We start from the raw sequence: 6,212 nt of genomic DNA, 5'->3' as shown, positions 1-6,212 counted from the left end.
AACCTTAGAACTTTCTGTCACTGTCCCAGATTTAATGGAGGCATGAACCCACTATCGAGCATAAATACTCCCTCTTGGAGTTACAAGTATCAACTTGGCCCGAGCCTCTACTAGTAACGGAGAGCATGCAAGATCATAAACAACACATAGATAATTGATTGATAATCAACATAACATAGTATTCCCTATTCATCGGATCCCAACAAACGCAACATGTAGCATTACAAATAGATGATCTTGATCATGTTAGGCAGCTCACAAGATCCGACAATGATAGCACATGAGGAGAAGACAACCATCTAGCTACTGCTATGGACCCATAGTCCAGGGGTGAACTACTCACACAGCACTCCGGAGGCGATCATGGCGATGAAGAGTCCTCCGGGAGATGATTCCCCTCTCCGGCAGGGTGCCGGAGGCGATCTCCTGAATCCCCCGAGATGGGATTGGCGGCGGCGGCATCTCTGGAAGGTTTTCCGTATCGTGGCTCTCGGTACTGGGGTTTTTGCGACGAAGGCTATAAGTAGGCGGAAGGGTAGGTCAGGGGGCGACGCGAGGGCCCCACACGCTAGGGCCGCGCGGCCAAGACCTGGGCCGCGCCGCCCTGTCGTGTTGGCGCCTCGTCGCCCCACTTCGTTTCCCTTTCGGTCTTCTGGAAGCTTCGTGGAAAATTAAGACCCTGGGTGTTGATTTCGCCAATTCCGAGAATATTTCCTTTGTAGGATTTCTGAAACCAAAAACAGCAGAAAACAGCAACTGGCTCTTCGGCATCTTGTTAATAGGTTAGTGCCGGAAAATGCATAAATATGACATAAAGTGTGTATAAAACATGTGAGTATCATCAATAAAGTAGCATGGCACATAAGAAATTATAGATACGTTTGAGACGTATCAAGCATCCCCAAGCTTAGTTCCTACTCGTCCTCGAGTAGGTAAACGATAACAAAGATAATTTCTGAAGTGACATGCTATCATAATCTTGATCAATACTATTGTAAAGCACATGAGATGAATGCAGCGATGCGAAGCAATGGTAAAGACAATGAGTAAACAACTGAATCATAAAGCAAAGACTTTTCATGAGTAGTACTTTCAAGACAAGCATCAATAAGTCTTGCATAAGAGTTAACTCATAAAGCAATAGATTCAAAGTAAAGGCATTGAAGCAACACAGAGGAAGATATAAGTTTCAGCGGTTGCTTTCAACTTGTAACATGCATATCTCATGGATAGTTGTCAATACAAAGTAATATAACAAGTGCAATAGGTAAACATGTAAGAATCAATGCACAGTTTGTTATCACCAGAATTTGACAGAGTCAGAGGTGGGCCGCGATCAAGGTGGGCTTGAAGAATATACATGGAAGGAATACATGAATCGGCCTTATATGCAAAGTTTGGGCTAGTTCGCCCGTGTATCTGTAATATAGTAGGATACGTGTCGGTTAGTTAGAGTTTGGCTCGTGCACGGTTGGGATTATTCCCACGTTAGAAAGTCTACGGACTATAAATATGTATCTAGGGTTTATGAAATAAACAACAATCACGTTCACCACAAACCAATCTAGGCGCATCGCCAACTCCCTTGTCTCGAGGGTTTCTTCCGGGTAAGCATCATGCTGCCTAGATCGCATCTTGCGATCTAGGCAGTACACGTTTATTCGCTGTTCATGCGTTGCTCGTACTGAAGCCTTTTTGATGGCGAGCAACGTAGTTATCTCAGACGTGTTAGGGTTAGCATTGTTCCTCGTATCATATGCTGTCGTCGTGCAACCCTGAGACGTCTAGCCGCCCTTACACCTATCTTAGGTGTAAGGGCGGCACCCCGCTTGATCATTATTTAGTAGATCCGATCCGTTATGATTGCTCCTTGTTCTTCAAGGATTAGTTTAATATCTGCATAGTTAGGCCTTACAAACGGGTTGAAGGATCCAGTGGCGCGTAGGGTGTAGTTTGCTAGCCCTAGACAGGATGTTCCGGGGATCAACCTCGTGTTGGTTTTTAGGCCTTGTCTAGGGTCGGTTTACGATCGCCGTGCGTGGCCGCCAGGCTCAATCACGAGTAGGATGTTCCGATTATGTGGTGAAAACCCTAGATCGTAGTAGGTCGTTTTAGCTTTGTTTTGATCAAGCAGGACCACCATATATTCGTACACCTCGTACGGATCATGGGTGGATCGGCTCTTTGAGCCGATTCACAGGACAACCTGAGAGCCGATCGAGGCTCGTATTTAATGTTTACGTGTATGCCATGCAGGAAACTAAGCGAGACACATCCATCACCTTCCTGACCAGGTATAGGTCAGGTGGCACGCCCTTGCACCAGCATCGGACGTGCGTGCCGAGTCTTTGCGGGCCGTCGCTCGGAGGGACCAGGGCCAGCCGCAGTCCTGGGAGCCTCCCGGCTCTACTGTGTTGCCCGTCGCTGCTCGCCGGTGGGTTTCTGACCGCAACACATTCTGGCACGCCCGGTGGGACAATCTGCGACATCAACCACATCGCCATCTACATCTGAGATGGCGGACGGCACTCCAGTCACGTACGAGGATCTGACCGAGGAGCTCAAGAAGAAGTATGACGAGGTCAAAGCAATCCTCGAAGCCGACCTCATCGGCTCTTTTCACAGAACCCGCTCACATGGCATCAGGTGGAAAGGGTTCTCACCTGAAGGCGCGCTCGATGGAGTGGACCTGTCCGCCCCGTCAGAAGAACGCACTAGGTCCCTACGTCAGGAGATTAACTTCATGGTAGCTCATTCGCTACACCGCCATTCTGAGAGCCTGGTGAACACTTTGGAGCGTGTCGCTCTTCGGGTGATCCAGGAAATCATGAGGCATCAGTACTCTCCGTCAGGACCAGCTCTCGGGACTTACCAAGGAGAGATGCCACTCCAGTCCCGTCCACCGCTGCCATTCGCGTTGGCAGCACCAGAAGTGCCGAATTCACCGGCATACGTCGTCTACAAGATCGGTGGTGACCCTAGTGACTACCAGTTCTTGCATGAGGCGCCTAAGGAGATCCCTCACGGATACACGTGCACATACGTGCCAGACTGCAGTAACTGGGCACTCACAAACCATCCGCAACAAGCAGGGACTTCTGGAACAACAGGAGGAACTTCGGGAACAGATCTTGAGAAGCAGACGTGGCTAGCTAAGTATGCCACTCCGACAAACCTCCAGAGCTCAGCTCCTGCAGTTGGCTCAGAGCTGGAAAAGCAAGCATGGCTGGCTAAGTATGCCACTCCGGCGAATCTTCAGAGTTCGACTCCTGCAGCCAGCACCGCGGATCAGATCAGTACCATCCTGAGGGACCAGTTCGGCATGGTGCCGAAAAGGAGGACAATCGGCTATTCCAAGCCGTACCCCAACGAGTACGAGTTGATCCCGCTACCACCCAAATATCGGCTCCCTGATTTCTCCAAGTTTAATGGATCAGATGGTTCCAGCTCCATCGAGCATGTGAGCCGATATTTGGCACAGCTGGGCACGATCTCAGCATCAGATGAGCTGCGTGTGAGGTTCTTCGCACAGTCCCTCACAGGATCGGCTTTCGGGTGGTACACATCGCTGCCACCAGACTCAATCCGGACTTGGAAGCAGTTGGAAGAGCAGTTCCACATGCAGTATCACTCAGAGGCTTCCGAGGCTGGCATTGCCGAGTTAGCACAAGTATGTCAGAAGCGCGGAGAAACAGTGTCAGAATACGTCCAGCGCTTCAGGACCGTTAGGAACCGATGCTATTCGGCTCGTGTGACTGAAAAAGAAGCAGTCGAGTTGGCGGTGGTGGGTCTCGCATCACCGATCAAGGACGTGGCTTCCCAAGCAGACTACCCTTCACTGGCGCACATGGTGCAGAAGCTGTCAGTATATGAACAGCGCCACCCGGATGTATACCAGGATAAATTCAAGCGTGCGGTGGTCCTGGTTGAGGCAGATGAAGACGAAGGCTCTGCGGGAGATCAAGAGGTAGCAGTGGCTGAATGGACTCGGGGGGCAAGCCCCGTGTCCTGCAAGTGGGTTAAGCCACAAGGTCCTCCCAGAGGATTTGACTTCAACGTTACCAAAGCTGAGCAGATTTTCGACCTCTTACTTAAGGAGAAGCAGCTAAAGGTACCCGAAGGCCACAAGATCCCCACGGCGCAGGAGCTGAATGGAAAGCCATACTGCAAGTGGCATAACACGTTCACCCATGCCACCAACGACTGCAGGGTGTGGCGGCAGCAGGTCCAAATGGCGATAGAACAAGGGCGTCTAATTTTCAGTCAGTACGCCATGAAAGTCGACACACACCCCTTCCCCGCCGTCAACATGGTGGAGTGCACTTACCCTGGAGGGTGCCAGCCAGGATTCTCGTTCAACATCAACATGGTAGCACCTGGACACCACTCTGGTAAGGACGGAGACGAGGGCAGCTGCTCTCGTAGCAAGGACACAGAGGAAGCCGTTCCACGCGATCGGCTCCGTCACAATGGCAAGAGCTACATCACAGAGGGAGAAGTAAGGAACGTGAGATATCAGCGACCTCTTTCTGATCACCTCCTCAACAAGTATGTGAGTCAATATGACCAACGCCGGCGACCCAACGACGATGATGAAAGAGATCGTCTGGCTAGGGACGCCAGGAGACATCGTCGGCATGATCGCGACGAGGAGAGATATGAGCGCCACGCCAAGGAAAAGTCAAGAGAGCAAGACGACGAGGATAGGCACTGGGACTGCCCCTTCTTCAGACACTGCTGGGATTCAGGAATGAGCCGATTGCCTACAATCGGCAACTGCCCAGAATGTAGACAGAAGAGGAAGGATGCAGCTAACGTGTATGTGTTCAAACGTCTAGGGCCTCTCCCGCCTCGGAACAAGCACGCTGAGTCCTCTCGGGTGGAAGATCTCGAGGAATTGGAAGACGATGAAGAAGAAGAAGAAGATAAGTACCACCGGCCAAGGTGGTGCCCTGATGGACTCAGCCGTTCCCAAAAGCGTAGGGTTCAGCGGCTACGTGGTTTGGAGGAAGCCGAAAGGTTATACCTGCACACGTTGAGGAAGGCGCGGCCTGATCTGGCCGCTAAAATTCAGCGAACCCTGGACGAAGAGGGTCGGCCACAAAGGAAAGAGTGGCGCCCCAGACAAAAGAAAGCCGATGATGAAACATCGGCTGGCACGAACATGGTGTTCATCCTTCCGACGGAGTTTAGTGCTCCAGGATTAGACGAAGCACCTGTGGCACAACTTGACTGCGGCCCACGGCCAGTTATCTTTGAGAAGCCACGAGAAAGAAGCTACAGACATCTGAAGGCCCTGTACTTGCTAGGTTATATCAATGGGCAGCCTGTCAACAAGATGCTGGTGGACACCGGAGCGGCAGTCAACATTATGCCATACTCCATGCTACGTCGGTTGGGACGCTCTAGCTCGGATCTGATCAAGACCAACGTGACATTGAGCGATTTCAACGGCCAAGCGTCTGACGCACAAGGTGTTCTGAACGTGGATCTGACCGTAGGAAGGAAAACCATCCCTACGACGTTCTTTATTGTCGATAGCAAGAGCACCTATGTTGTCCTGCTAGGAAGAGATTGGATCCACGCCAACTGTTGCATTCCATCCACGATGCACCAATGCGTAATACAATGGGATGGAGATGAAGTAGAGGTCGTCCATGCAGATGACTCAGCCGAGATTTCAACGGCTGGCATGAACGCTTGGGAGACAACAGGCCAAGAGCCACTCTCAGGCATCAATTTGGATGACTGCGAGCGCATCGACGTGACGAAGGACGGGGTTAGGCTGGTCTTATCCACCGGCCTGACCGTCTAGCAAGAACAAACCTATGGACAAACGTGGCGAGGCCGATCCTTGGGATCGGCCCCAAAGATCTATGGAGGAACATTGCAAAACCTTCATTGAGCGATTCAATCAACGTGGAGGCCGATTCCAGCAATCGGCCAAAATTATCCTCATCACACATTCTGCCTGTGTTCAACGTCGATCTAATGGACAACGGTTTTACGTCGGCTGATGAGCTGAAAAAATCAACATTGGTCCTACCGGTGCCGACGTGCAAATACGGTGCCTTGGCTAACTACAGAACCGATATCTGCAGTTACCTAGCAGATTCGGCTCGGGGGGCACCTAATCAGATGAACATGTGCGATACATGTGCAGTGAAATATTGGGGGGCCGATAGAAAAATCGGCCAGTAAAAAAAAATTTC

Source organism: Lolium perenne, chromosome 6, assembly GCF_019359855.2.
Source record: "Lolium perenne isolate Kyuss_39 chromosome 6, Kyuss_2.0, whole genome shotgun sequence".
In the NCBI taxonomy this organism is placed as follows: Eukaryota; Viridiplantae; Streptophyta; class Magnoliopsida; order Poales; family Poaceae; genus Lolium; species Lolium perenne.
This window is presented reverse-complemented; position numbering follows the sequence as displayed.